Genomic DNA, 16,078 nt, shown 5'->3' with positions numbered 1-16,078 from the left:
CCCACAAGCCTATTGCAAAAAAACAAGAAAAAATAGTAACAAATTATCTAACTCTACAACTGAAAGAGTTAGAAAAACAGCAACAAGAAAAGTCCAGTGTAAGCAGAAGGAAGGAAATAACAAAAATCAGAGCAGAGATAAACGACATAGAGACCAAAGAAACAATACATAAGATCAACGAAACCAAGAGCTGGTTATTTGAAAGAATAAACAAGATAGATGAACCTCTAGTCAGGCTAACGAAGAAACAAAGAGAGAGGACTCAAATAAACAAAATCAGAAAAGAAAGAGGTGAAATAACAACAGACCCCGCCGAAATACAATGGATTGTTACAAAATACTACGAACTACTCTATTCCAACAAACTGAACAACCTGGAGGAAATGGACATATTCCTAGAAAAATACAACCTTCCAAAACTCAATCAGGAAGAATCTAAAAATCTCAATAGAAAAATAACTTGGGAAGAAATTGAAACAGTCATCAAAAAGCTTCCAGCAAACTATAAAGCCCAGTGCCAGATGTCTTCACAGGAGAGTTTTACCAAACATTCAAGGAAGAACTAAAACCTATCCTCCTCAGACTATTCCAAAAAATTCAAGAGGAAGGAACACTTCCAAACTCCTTCTATGAAGCCAGCATCACCCTAATACCAAAACCAGATAAAGACAACTCAATGAAAGAGAATTACAGGCCAATATTTCTCATGAACATAGATGCCAAAATCCTCAACAAAAATCTAGCAAATCGGCTCCAGCAGAGCATCACAAAGATTATACACCATGACCAAGTAGGATTTATTCCGGGAATGCAAGGATGGTACAATATCTGCAAATCAATAAACATGATACATCACATAAACAAACTGAAAGATAAAAATCATATAGTCATATCAATTGATGCAGAAAAAGCATTTGATAAAATCCAACACCCTTTCCTGATAAAGACTCTCAACAAGGTGGGAGTACAAGGATTATACCTCAACATAATAAAAGCTATATATGATAAACCCACAGCCAACATCATACTCAATGGGCAAAAACTAAAACCATTCCCTCTAAGAACAGGAACAAGACAGGAATGCCCACTATCACCACTCCTCTTTGACATAGTACTGGAAGTACTAGCCATTGCAATTAGACAAGAAGAGGAAATAAAAGGCATCCAAATTGGAAAAGAAGAAGTAAAGTTATCCTTACTTGCAGATGACATGATATTGTACATAAAAAACCTAAAAGACTCCATTAAAAAACTAATTGGCTTAATAAATGAATTTGGCAATGTAGCAGGATACAAAATTAACACCAAGAAATCTATGGCATTTCTATACACCAACAGTGAACTTATAGAAACAGAGACTAAAAAAGTAATTCCATTTACCATCGCACCAAAAAAATTAAGATACCTAGGGATAAACTTAACTAAGGAAGTAAAGGACCTATATGTGGAAAACTACACGACACTGAAAAAAGAGATAGAGGAAGATGTAAACAGATGGAAGAGCATACCATGTTCATGGATTGGTAGAATCAACATCATCAAAATGTCCATACTTCCTAAAGCAACCTATAGGTTCAATGCACTCGCCATTAAAATACCAACAGCATATTTCACCGACCTAGAAAGAACTCTCCAAAAGTTCATTTGGAACAATAAAAGACCCCGAATAGCCACAGCAATCCTGAGAAAAAAGAGTAAAGTAGGAGGGATCTCAATACCAGACTTCAAGCCGTATTACAAAGCCACTGTTCTCAAAAACAGCCTGGTACTGGCACAAGAACAGACATATAGATCAATGGAATAGAATCAAGAACCCAGATATCAACCCAAATCACTATGCTCAGTTAATATTTGACAAAGGGGGCACAAATATACAATGGAGTTAAGACAGTCTCTTTAATAAATGGTGTTGGGAAAATTGGACAGATACATGCAAAAGAATGAAACTAGATCACCAAATTACACCATACACAAAAATAAACTCAAAATGGATACAGGACTTAAACATCAGATGGGAAACCATAAAAATACTAGAAGCATCCACAGGCAGCAAAATCTCAGACATATGCCAAAAGAACTTCTTCACTGATACTGCCCCTAGGGCAATGGAAGCTAAAGAGAAAATAAACAAATGGAACTACATCAAAATAAAAAGCTTTTTTACAGCAAAAGAAACCATCAACAAAACAACAAAAAAGCCTACTGTATGGGAGAACATATTTGCAAATGTTATCACTGATAAAGGTTTAATCTCCAACATCTATAGACAGCTTATACAACTAAGTAAAAGGAAAATGAACGATCCAATTAAAAAATGGGCAATGGACCGAAATAGAATATTTTTAAAAGAAGACAGAAGGAAGGCCAAGAGGCACATGAAAACATGCTCAAAGTCACTAATTATCTGAGAGCTGCAAATCAAAACAACAATGCGGTACCATCTCACACCTCTCAGAATAGCCAACATCAACAAATCAACAAACAACAAGTATTGGCGAGGTTTCGGAGAAAAAGGAACCCTCATGCACTGCTGGTGGGAATGCAGACTGGTGCAACCACTGTGGAGGACAGTATGGAGTTTCCTCAAAAAACTGAAAATGGAACCCCCATTTGACCCAGTAATCCCACTCCTGGGAATATATCCCAAGAAACTAGAAACACCAGTCAGAAAGGATATATGCACCCTTATGTTCATAGCAGCACAATCTACAACAGCTAGAATTTGGAAACAGCCTAGTTGCCCGTCAGTAGAGGATTGGATCAAAAAACCATGGTACATCTACACAATGGAATACTATGCTGCCATAAAAAGGAAGGAATTCTCATCATTTGCAGCAACCTGGATAGAATTAGAGAACATCATGCTGAGTGAAATAAGCCAGTCAATGAAAGAGAAATACCACATGACCTCACTCATTTATGGATATTAAAGAACATTATAAGTTGATGATCCAAACAGATATAAAGACAGTAAAGCAACAAGCAGACTGTCAAATTACATTGGGGAGGGTAGGGATATATGGGGGAGAGAAGAGATCAACCGAAGGACTTGTATACATGCATATAAGTACAACCAATTGTCACAAAACTCTGGGGAGGGAGGGTATGTATGGGGGGGGGCAATGTTAAAATATGTACACAGATAATAATTTAATAAAAATATTTTTAAAAATTTTGTATGAATGACAGAAGCAAAAATAAATAAATAAAAATAAATAAATAAATAAATAAACAAAAAACAACCCTTTTAACCTCTAACTTTTTTTTTTTTACCCCTAATTTTTAATAAAAGGGCTGGCTGCAAGCCCTGGGTTGCTTCTTCTGTGCCAGAGCCTGCCTGCCCTTCCATCCCATTTGCTTGGTCTCTGGTTGGGGGGGGGGGGGGGGGGGGGGTAGCAGCACTCTCACACTAAAATGTCCTGGCTGGAAATGAGCACAGGGGATTTGGTTCCAGGCTTCCCATGGAGCTCTGAATCTCCCCGCCCCCTTCCCTCAGTCCCAGGACCCCCATCTCACAGCCCCTCACACTCAGGAAGGCACTGAGTGACAGGAGGAGTCCTAGCCACCAAGAAGGGACTTAGCCTCCTCTCAGCCCTCCTCCCATGGTCCATGATAGGCCCCGCCCACAGGCGCGGGACTTCCAATCAGCGCTTCCTTCTCTCCTGCAACCGGATTGGACACCCGAGGCAGCAGAGGCGGGAGGAAAGCCAGGGACCAAAACAAATGGAACATCAACTTCCCAGGAAACCTACCAAGCGGTCCCCGTGGTCCCCAAAAATACCCCTGGAAGAAACCGCAACTAACTTTCTCCAAAAAGTGAGACGGCAGTCCACCCGTGGAAACGACGGCAGAGGCTATTTCCACCCACAGATATTTAATAACCCATCAAAACCCATCACCTAACCTCATGCCATCCCTTCTCTACTTCTGCAGCTTCAAGTCCAGGCTCCATTATATCAATATTTTTACTAGGTCTCAGCTTCCTAACCAGTGTCGCCTATTGGTGTTCACACCTGTCAAACCCCAAGCTGATTGAATCCAGCTCTGCTGTCCGCCTTCACCTGCGCCCACCCGGAGCAGCACACTGCCTTGCTGACTAGTCACCCTGACACCAAGTTAAATTTCCCAAGTTGACTCTCTCCCACTTTTCTAAACATCTATTTTATATCCTCTTCTCTCTTGTTAGCCTCAACACCTCCTCCCCCATCTTACTCACAGCTGCGAATCTTTGCTTTGGTTTTATTGAGGAAATAAAAGCAATCAGACCAGAACTTTTTGTGCCCTCGACCTCTGCATCTACATCAGTGTCTGCCCAGGGCCCACCCTCTCTACCCTCCCTCCCGGGGGTTGCAGAGTGCTCTGACCCTTCTTAGGTCTCAGCTCTGCTAGTACTCCATGCCCATGCCCCCCACCGCTCCAGCAACCCTCACTCCTCACCTGCACCATCACCTTCTTTCTCCTCTTGACTAAATCATTGTCCTCAGCACACAAGTATCTGTAATTTCTCTCATTTTTAAGCAGCAGCAAACTAAAACCAAACCAAAAACAAAAATCAGTTAATTCCATATCTTCCTCCAACTCATTTCTCAGCATCTTTTTACAGCACAAGCCAGTGGTTTTCAAATGTGTTTGGTTAACCTACTTCCAAAGAATTTTGAAAAATATGTTCTCTAACACACATGTTTAAGCCGATATCTAAACTTGCTCATTAAATAATTGCAAGGAAGGTAATTTATGGCAATTTCTAAATATTACTACATTTTTAAAATAAAATTACTAAGTCACTCCTTTAAATGTATCTAGTTGAATTTAAGTATCATAGCATTCTTAATACTTAAAAATATATGAAAGAGCTCGTAATAATCAGAAATTTTACATAGTTACTTTTGTCCTCATATTTTCATTCCATTTACCTCCCCTCCAGAATCTTAACCCAATGCAGATTATATGATTTAAATTCTTTTATTGAGCCCTAGCTGGTTAGGCTCAGAGTTCCTCCTGCCTTTAGATTCCATAGGCCTGCAGACTGATTCCCATCAGTACAGGAGGCAGCCAATCAATGATTCTCTTTCATCATTGATGTTTCTATCTTTCTCTCCCTCTCCCTTCCTCTCTGAAATAAACAGAAATGTAAAATGTTTCCTGCAACCATATAATTCTAAGTATTATAAAATTCCATCTGAGCTGACTTATTATTATTATTTTCAATACTACACAATTGATCAAAATAAATATATTATAAATTTTAAAAATAAGTCGTAAACTTATAAAGTAAAATTTTATAGGAAATTAATTTCGTAATGAGATATATGAAGATTTTAAAATAAGTTCATGCATCTATTGGCATATAATATTTATTGCTAGAATGACACAGGGATAAACATCAGATTTATTCCCTTTTTCAGATTTAACAGATGCCAACACTGAGAAATCTTACTCTCAAAAATAAGTATGTAAGGAAAGAGTTTTGTTATAGGGATGTGACTCATTCTTTGAACCCCATCTAAGCTGTATTCCAAAAACCACATAGTGAATTAACATCAAAAATTATTTTGAAGAGCATAGCATCTTGTAGCTAATAAAGAAGGAGCTCGGTATAGGGCATGCTAATTGTGAGGTGCCTCTCAGACATTCAAGCGGAGATACAAGGAACTTCTTCTTTTGTCTCTTATGGCAGGTGGTTCCCGGCAGGAGCAGGATATAAGAGGTGGCTACAGAGGTTGACCCTGACCCCGACTGCCAGTGGAACAGGAAGAATGACACTGGAGTCAAAAGACTTGAGTTCTAGTTACAAGACAACCCTGCTGGCAGTGTGACCTTGAAGTTTTCTGATTCTCAAGTTTCCTCTTCTGCCTTCATGCAGACCTACAGAATCTGAAGGCAGGCGGAACTCTGACTGACTTTGAGTTCTTTAACTTCTAGGATAACAAAATTTCACAGATCCAGGTGTGGATGAATCACCAGTCATGCACTCTGGTTTTTATTATAATACACTAGTAGCTCTGTGCATGGATCCATGCGCCAGTAGCTTGCTGCCGCCTCCTGTAGCTCCCCCGCCTCCTTCCCGCTGCAGGCCCTCCCCCTCTCCCCCCAGCTTGCTGCCCTGCCCCCTCCTGTAGCTCTCTGCCTGCTTGTAGCTCGCTGCCTCACACTCCTGCTGATCCAAGATCAGGTCCTTTCCCAGTCCGTCGTTATCTTTCACAGTGTAACAACCATTTGCATATTATAACTTTATTATATAGGATTTATGCAATAAAATACTATACTTATGTGGTAATATATTACATAAGATGGTAACATAAGAATACCATCTTAACCATTTTTTAATGTACAATTCAGTACATAAGTATATTCACATTGTTGTACAACCAAGTGTCAGAACTTTGTCTTACAAAACTGAAACCTATACCCATTTATAACTTTCCATTCCCTCTTCCTCTCGGCCCTCAATCCCTGGCAACCACCATTCCACTTTCTGTTGATATTACTTTGACTACTCTAGATATCTCATACAAGTGAAATTATACAGCATTTGTCTTTTTGTGACTAGCTTATTTCATTTAGCATAATGAAATAAGGTTCGTCCATGTTGTAGCATGTGTCAGAATTTCTTTCATTTTCAGGCTGAGTGATATTCCATTGTAAGTATATACCAACTCTATATTTTATTCCACTCAGATGAGGTTTTTGTTATTCAAAAAAAACTGTTGATTGAGCATTTACTATGGTTGTGTATATCTTATGTATGATGTACAACGTGTGCCAAACAGATATAAAGTTTAGAGTCTAGTATAGATTTAAAGTGGACTCATTCTCTTTCCTCATCTTTTCATCTATCAACCAAGGGTCTAGGTCATAATATCAAATTAGCACCACAATCTCAATATCCCAATTTGGAACCTGAGACTACCTAGTTACATTCTCCACAAAGCCAGTACATCTCCAGATTCTTCTTCACACCCACCCAAACTTCTGCCCCACCTATATTCACTCTCCTTTAATAGCTGCCTGGGTGTCTGTATCTCTCAGGAGATTGTTCACCTATTGGCAAAAAAGAAGAAAATAAGATTTAATTCTGTATTCCTGGCATTTTGACAAGATATTGGGCTCATAGAAATCTTTGTTTTCTTTAAATACATTTTTTTATTGATTTTTTTTACAGAGAGGAAGAGAGAGGGATAGAGAGTTAGAAACATCTATGAGAGAGAAACATTGATCGGTTGCCTCTTGCACACCCCCTACTGGAGATGTGCCTGCCATCTTGAACAGAATCGAACCTGGGACCTTTCAGTCCGCAGACCTACGCTCTACCACTGAGCCAAACCGGTTTCGGCTATTTTCCAATATTTATTCCTAAATTTGAAAAATCCTTTCTCTGTTTACTCAAAATCATTCAAAATAATTTAAAAAATTACTGCCTGTCTACTTGTGCCAAGCTCTGATCTGAGACTATTGTAAAGAACAAGACAGACTGACCCATACTCACATGACAAATTCTGGTTGGGAGGTAGGAGAATCAATGAATAAAACGCCAGACAGTGAGTAGATAAGGGAGTTAGAGTAGCAAAGGCCTGGCTTTATGCTGATTTCTCCTGGAGGGTCAGGGAAGTCCTCTCTGCAGAAGTGTTAGTTGAGCAGAGATCTGAAAGACAGGGAGCCAAGTGGGGGAAAGTTATAGAAAAGGACATTTGCGGAAGTAGGAACAGGGGGAGTGCAGAGGTCCTGAAGTAGGAAAGTTATACTGATGCAAGTTAAAATCATACTGTGCTTATTTTTAGAAATAGGACAACCAACTCTAAGAGAGAGACAGTGATTTGCCTACTTCTCACAGAAGTGGTAGCTAGATTAGGAGTTGCATATAGTTAGAAAGTAATACTTGAGGGATTTGCAAACATTTGTCAAAGCAGTTCAATCCTCTAAGCTAGAGAAAAAAACTAGCCTGGCTGAACTTGATCCATTACACTCCCCCACTGGCCATCTATCTCATCCACTGCTCATGGCTTTCTTCACCTTCTCCATGTCCAGGTGGTTGACTCCTAAAAGTATATCTACAGCCCAGATGTCTATTCTGAGATTAGAGATCCTAGCCTGAATGAAAATACAAGCTCTACTTTATTTCTGTGTGTTCAAACCAAAGCATTGGCTCAAATAGTAGATACTCAATAAATATTTGTTAATGAATGAACTATTGGCCTATTTATCCAAGTACTTATCCAATTGGATCTGTTTATCTCAATATCCCACAAGCACCTGAAGTTCAACATATCCAAATCAGAACTCCTGGTCTCCACATCTCTCTCCTCCTAACTGTTCTTTCCCTGTTTTCTCTCTCTGAGATCAGTATGCACTCCACCTAATTACCCAAGTCAGATACCTGGGCATCACATCTGATTTCTTTCCTCTATTTTTATCTATATATAATAGATCATGAACTCTTCCCAATTCTCTTTATACTTCTAGAATCATCTCTGCATCTACATTCTTCTGGGTATGCCTTGTCTACAAACCTTATCATTTCTCTCCTAGATTATTACAATAATCCAATAATTATCTCATTTCTTTCTGTATGCCTTAGTTAACCTCTATTCTGTACAATGTCTGTAAGAGTGATAATTATAAAACATTTTTTAAATGATAAAATCTACATATTCATTTTAAAGATATGGAAAGTGCAGAGAAGCTTAAAAAAGAGACAGAGATCACTGGTAATCCTACTATGCAGAGATAACTATAGTGTTTTGTTTTGTTTTGGGTACAATTCATTTCAATAGTTTTGTTGCACTTTATTTATTTAATTACAGCCAAAATCAGAATCATTGTATTTTAGGTTTGAACTTAAAAAATGCAAATCTTATCACATTAGTCACAGTTCATTAATCCACAAGATCTTTGGATATGGTCATGTTCTTTGCCTAAAATACCCTTTTTTCCATCTAGCCAACTATTAGCTATTGCTTCAAAATATAGCATTAAATGCCATCTACATAAGATTAAGTAAAATATCTTCCTTTAAATGCTTGCAGTGAGTCAGACTCTATAATAAAAACTCATTTAATTTAATTATCACAATCATTTTGCATAGGTATGTTATTTCCAATGCCCAACTGAAGAAATAGAGGCTCAATTAGTGAGTGGCTAATGTAGGTGAGTAGCAGAGTGGAGATTTAAACCCAGTCTGTCTGATTATAAGCCCATGTTCTTTATCAGTGTGTCTTTAACTTTCTTTCCCTCTGATCTCCCTGTCATTTAGATTCCTCTGGGTTTCTGTAATATGCAGAGCTCACCTTCATCTTTCTGTGTGTCCAAATATCAGTCTTCCTTGTTAGACTGTAAATTCCTTGAGGGTAGGAACTATGTCTGATTTAGTGTCAGAGCTCAGGGAATATTCATTGAATAGATGAGGAATGGATATACAAACAATGGTTGTAGTATTATAACTCTGATCTCGGTTTTCCTTAATTTCCTTTGCTTTCACCCATGATGACTTTATGAGCTTGTTGCCTGGGGAGGGCTCACCACTCATTTCCTCTGTCTTGATTCATGCTGGGGTCCTCCAACTGAGCTGTGGTGACATCATGGTCGGAGAACTCCTCTGCCAGTAAAGGTGGATCCCAGACAGCAGCCCCTGAATCAAGCAGAGGAGAAAGATGTCAAGAGGGAAAACCAGTAAAAAGTTTCTGTTTGCCCACAAGTGCCAGAGTAATGAGGGGAAAGGAAACAGAAATAGAAGGCAGAAGTTTAATGGGATGGAAAGAAGATCCTATATAAAGCAGGAACTGGTTTCAACAGATTAAAATGAAAAAAGTAAAAACTTGGCACATAAGCTTCAATTTAAATCAGAGAGATGGGGTCCATAGGAACCATTGTTGTCCATCAAACCTGTGCAGTTAATGTCAAAACTTCCTCACAACACCTTGAACCCAAGAGCAGTGTGCTGTTAACTTAGGTACAATGGATTCCACACCCCATGATAGGCATCTTCCAGAGGGACAGTTTCTGAGAGCTGCTTGGACCACATATTCCACAATTTGGTAACCAAAGTGGCAATTATCCTTTACTTCTCCTCTCCACTGTCACCGCAAACATCATAGCATCTCCACAAATGCTACCTAAGAGTTTGTTTCACCCACTTAGAAGAAGCAGTGTAAATATGCACATAACATATATATATATATATATATATATATATATATATATATATATATATACACTTGTACACACACACACACATACACACACACACACTTCTACATATGTAAGCTAAAGAATGGACTGTCTAGGCATCTATTCAATAAAAAAGTACCAAGTAATGCCATAGCAGGTTTGGTTCAGTGGATAGAGTGTCAGCCTGTGGACTGAAGGGTCCCAGGTTCGATTCCAGTCAAGAGCACATGCCTGGGTTGTGGGCTCGTTCCCCAGTGTGGGGCGTGCAGGATGCAGTCGATCAATGATTCTCTCTCATCATTGATGTTTCTGTCTCTCTCTCCCTCTCCCTTCCTCTATGAAATAAACAAAAATATTTATTTTTTTTAAAAGAATCAATGTTATTTGCTATACTCACAACTGTAAACCCACTTTTGCCTCACCCTGCGTGTTTATTTTCATTTGTATGTCCCTGATTTTTTTTTTTTAAATGGTTTGTTTCTCTTTTTCTTATTCATTATTATTTACAACCTGTTGGGTATTTTTTTAAAAAATTACCAAAGCCTAGCAGATACTCTGAAATCTGGGGCCATTCATTCCATATCTTCCTTTAGAAGGAGTGGAGAATCAATCATGATTGGTGTACACAAGTTTTTCAAAATGGAAAACGGAAAAGGACTGTTAAAGGCTAATTGTCAACGTGGGAAGGATTCATGCACAATTGGCTTTTTTTTTCCTTCCAGAATTGTATGTTCTAAAAGGTTACACAAAGAACATAAAAGTTTTCTGGACTCATTCTATTTTCATTCCCACAGCAGTCCATCTAGCCCCTCCTCCCCTTATTACACTACCATAATTATTTACTTACTCATGTTTCTCTCCTTCAGCAGGGCTCTTTCCATTCATTCTGTTGGTTTAGAAGCCTGGTGTAAACAGACTTTGGGCTCTAGGTAGAACTCAGGGAAACCACCCTCAGAGAGGGCAGGTCTTCCTGCTGAACTCTCTCATAGCTTCCTGTACTATCTATACTAATAATAGACTAGGTCCATCACAACCAGAGGATGACTGGTCCAGGCGGGAGTTCAATCCAGGTGCAAGTGTCTGTGGCCAGGCGGCCTACAGGGTTGTGCAGATGGACAGACAACTTTGGACAGACCATCCTGTATGGCACCAGCAAGCTTCGCAAAGGGCCGCAGAGGTATGGAGCTGTTAGAGCAGTGGCCCACAAGGTCAGTGAGGCTGGGGTGCCAGTAGCCCCAAGTCCTCAGGTGCTGCCAAGGGGAGCTTGGCCATCCAGATTGGGAGAAAAAAACCCTTCTTTCTGGAAGAACATGGATGGTTTAAAAGTGCATAGAGAAACTGCGAAGGTACCGACATGGCTATGTCAGTTCCCCGAGCTGTCTCTCGGTGCCGACCACAGGCTTCACTGTGGGGCATAGGCCCAGACCTGAACCAGGATTCAGCTTTGGCAGCCGGACTCATCCCTGGCATCGCCTCAGCATCATGACTTCACAACATCACCCACAAGTGGCCATCACTGCTGGTCTGTGGGCCTGGGGAGCCAGCACCGTGCATGCTCAGGGCAGCGCTCTCTGTGTTTCTGTTGAAAGGACACCGTATGTGATGGGTGCTGTTGATTCCTTAAGGTTGAAATGGGGCAGCCTGAACTTGTTTACAATGCAATCTTTTCTCCATATTTTACAGCTCAGTATTCTCTTACACAGGGCCACTAGTTTCTTCATAACACTCATCTTAGTTCTTAATTACATATTTGTGTGCTCATTTAAAATTTTTGCATTCTCTCCTAGCCTACATAAATAAGCCCCTGAAGTCAATATCCCATCTGTGCTATCCATTATCCTATCTCATGTGTCTACCAGTGCATGGTACATAGTAGCTAATAAATACTAGTTAACAAGTAATTCAAATGCTTTGGATCTGAACATTGTCTGGCATGGTTTCATTGTTACTGAGGTCCCCATAAAATGGGGTTATTTCTTTTTAGACTAGTTTAGATGAAAAAGACAGAAAGAGCCCTAGCCAGTTTGGCTCAGCAGATAGAGCCCCGGCCTGTGGACTGAAGGGTCCTGGGTTTAATTCCTGTCAAGGGCATGTACCTTGGTTTCAGGCTCCTCCCTAGTCTGGGCCCTGGTGGGGGCTCATGCAGGAGGCAACTAACTAATCCATGTGTTTTCTCAAATTTTATTTCTCTCTGTCTTTTCCTTTCTCTTCCACTGTCTCTAAAAATCAATGGAAACAAATATCCTAAGGTGAGGATTAAAAAAGACAAAAAGACTGGAAGACCAGTAGTAAGGAGAGTCTTGGGGTTGGTCTCACCAGTTTCTTCACTAACTTGCTGTGTTCCCCTCTTCTTGCACCAAAAAGTTATTTTGTCTATAGAGACCTAATATTCCCCCTAGATTTCATGGAGGAATTTTGGACTCTAGCCTTCAGTGTCTCCCTAGCTGCATCTTGAGGCCCAAAGTTCCATTTCTACTTCCAGCAGAATGCTGAGCAAGTGTTGAGCTAGTGCAGGGGCCTACATGGGGCTGGTCTAGCAGCAGAAAGTAGGCTGAGCTTGGTGCCTGTAAAGGAAGCCACAAGCCACATAGGTTTATTCCCCAGGCCCTGAAACCAAACGGACTTTGGCTGTGGATTTTGAAATTGCCTGAGACCAATGACTCTTTCTTTTCTTTCATTTTCTCGTTTGAACAAGAATATCTGTAACGGTTATTCTATGCCTGACCCATCATTAAACTTTGAGAGCAGATAACTAGTTCATTGAGTTTCACAGGTTCATTGATGGATAACAATTGTGCCTCAGGATGAATTAAATTCAGAACCTTATATTTACCTGATTTAGATAATGTAGTTTGGATGGTGAGATCTGGGACTTTGGAGTAGAATGAACATTTTGGATTTAGAGTTGAGGCTGTAATGTGTTGAGATTTGGGGGAATGTTGCCATATTTTGCATGTGGGTCAGAAGTTGTACAATGGTAGGCAGAATAATGGCCCCCTCAAACAAGTTCATGTCCTCATCCTTGGCACCTGTTAATATATTATGTGACATGGCAAAGGAGAATTAAGACAGCAGATGGAATTCAGGCTGCTAATCAGTTTACCTTTCCATAGGTGGGTTATCCTGGATTATCCGAATGAGCTCCATGTAATCACCAGGGCCCTGAATATGTAAGGGTGGCAGAAGGGGAACCAGAGAGAGGGTAGAGTGAATACAGGCACAGAGTTGCCTGGCTTTGAGATGGAGGGAGAGGGCCAGAAACCAAGGGGTGCAGATGGCTTCTAGAAACTGGAAAATGCCAGGAAACAGCCTCTTCCCAGAGCCTTTAGATCAGCAAGATAATAAATTCGTGTCCATTTAACCCACCAAACTTGTGGTAATTTGTTAGCACAGAAGAAGAAAATGAGTACAAGTCCTGGCTTGCAGTTTACTCTTCTAGTATCTTAGACAAATTGTTTTACCTTTGCACTTTTCAGTATTCCTTATTTCTAAAAACAACAACAATAATACCTGCTATAATGATCTAAAGTGTCAAAGTGCCAGGCACATACGTGGCTCCCGCTCCCCCAAATCCCTCACTCCTTTCAGGTTGAGGAAAGAAATGAGGGGCCATAGACCATTCTCATCAATGCACCTCCTTTCTTTGATGTTGTCTGTGTGAAAGATGCCTGCCCTAGTGAGCTCCCAAATACACCTTATCCAGCAATGTTCCTTAGCTGCTTTTGGGCACCCACAGCTCCTCCTTTCCTGGTGAAACCCCGCTTAGAACACAACAGCCCTTTAGGGGAGCCTGAGGTCTGACCTTTTTAGAGTGCAGTCAAGATGCAGAGTAGGTGGAAGCTGCTCTCACCTGCTCCCATGACCACATAACAATTACAACTGAATTATAGAATGATCAACCTCGATAACCATCTGAAGACTAGCTGAGCAAGACCTATACCTAAACATATAAAGAAACCACACAGACTGGTGAGAGGGGCATAGATGTGCACAGGCTGACCCTGCACCCATGTGTGGTGATTGAGAATTGGAAGGTATCTGAACTTTAGCGGTCCCCAAGGAGCAAGGGGTCTCAGCTCCACACCAGAACACCCATGCTAGAAAAAGGGGCCCACATAACATCTGGCTATAAAAAAGCATGGATTCTGTCTGTCTGCATGAGAGGGAAGGCTGCTGGAAACTCAGGTACCCTCTTAAAGGGCCAACACACAAGCTCTCATCCCTAGCACTCACCTTGGGTTCCATATGAGGGTCAGAGGTTTGAGGGGCACCGCAGACATACAGGGAGAAACTGAGTTGTTGGCTTTGAGGTGAGGTCCCACAGGGCAGCCACAATTGTCCCTTGGTAAGCCCTTCCCACCACACAACAGAACATTAATCTGCGTTAGTCTAGTGAACTTCACTAGCTACACCTAATGGCTCAGAGGCCCCGCTTTACCCAACTTAACTTCTGATGCCCTACCAACCTCAGGTGATCAGGGAGACTGGGCTTCTGGGCTCCACAGGCTACCTACCACAGAGGGCTACCCTCACAAGACTTGGAGTCATAGCAGATCTACCTAAAACATAGAAACAAACACAGAGAGGCAAAGAAACATGCCCCAAATTAGAGAACAGGAGAAATCACTAAAAAATGAGCTAAATGTAATGGAGGCAAGCAATCTACCAGATACAGAGGTCAAAATAATGGTTTTAAGAATGCTCAGGGAACTTAGGGGAAGAATAGATCAACTCAGTGAGAAGTTCAACAGAGATAGTAAGCATAAAGTAGACATAAAACCATAAAAATAACCAGTCAGATATGAAGAGAGGAGTAACTGAAATGAATGAATCAACAGCACATTAGATGAAACAGTGGATGGAATCAGTGATTTGGGAAACAGGGTTGCAGAAGACATCCAATCAGAAAAGCAAAAAGAAAAAATATTATCCCAGGGATCTCTGGGATAATAGCAAGCATAATATTGCATCATTGGGGTAACAGAAGGAGAAAAGAGCAAGGGTTATTTATAATAGCCAAGATATGGAAGCAACCCAAGTGCCTATCAATAGATGAGTGAATAAAGATGTAGTATATATATACAATGGAATATTACTTGGCCATAAAAAGAATGAGATTTTTCTATTTGCAACAACATGGTTGGACTTAGAGGGTAGTATGCTGAGATAAGTCAGACATAGAAAGACAAAAACTATATGATTTCATTTATGTGGGATCTAAAGAAAATAAAAACAAACAAAACAGAAAGACTCACAGATATGGAGAACAGCTTGAGGGTTGCCAGTTGGGGGGCTGATGAAAAGGTGAGGTACTAAGTACAAATTGGTAGTTACAAAACAGTCATGGGGATGTAAAGTACAGCATAGGAATATATTCAACAATATTTAATAACTACACATGGTTCCAGGTTGTACTTGAATTATTGCAGGGATCACTTTGTAAATTGTGTAATTGTCTATTTACTATGCTGTACTCCTGAAACTAATACTATATAATAAAAGCCTATGATGAATACTGACCACCAGGGGAAGATGCTCAACGCAGGAGCTGCCCCCAGCCCTCAACCAGTGTGGTGGGGGGGAGAGGTGCTCAAGGGGCGGGGCCATCAAGTGGACAAAGCCAGGTCTGCCAAGGCTGGTGCTGGGTGGGTGGGGAGGTGCCCTAGTTGCCCTGCCAATGACCCCACAGATTGGCCCTGATCACCGGCCAGGCCAAGGGACCCCACCTGTGGACAAATTTCATGCACCAGGCCTTTAGTATAAAATACTGCATGACAACTGTAATTGGGGGAGGGAAAAAAAAAAAAAGAGTCTGAGATTAGAGCTTGGCAAACAGGCTTTCAGAGATAAAGAACAGCTTAAACATCTGTACCCATATGATGGCCACCATATTCCCCACTGAAAGAATCAGGAG

Source organism: Pipistrellus kuhlii, unplaced genomic scaffold (assembly GCF_014108245.1).
Source record: "Pipistrellus kuhlii isolate mPipKuh1 unplaced genomic scaffold, mPipKuh1.p scaffold_m20_p_2, whole genome shotgun sequence".
NCBI lineage: Eukaryota > Metazoa > Chordata > Mammalia > Chiroptera > Vespertilionidae > Pipistrellus > Pipistrellus kuhlii.
The sequence above is the reverse complement of the archived record's forward strand: the minus strand, read 5'-3'. Positions refer to the sequence as shown.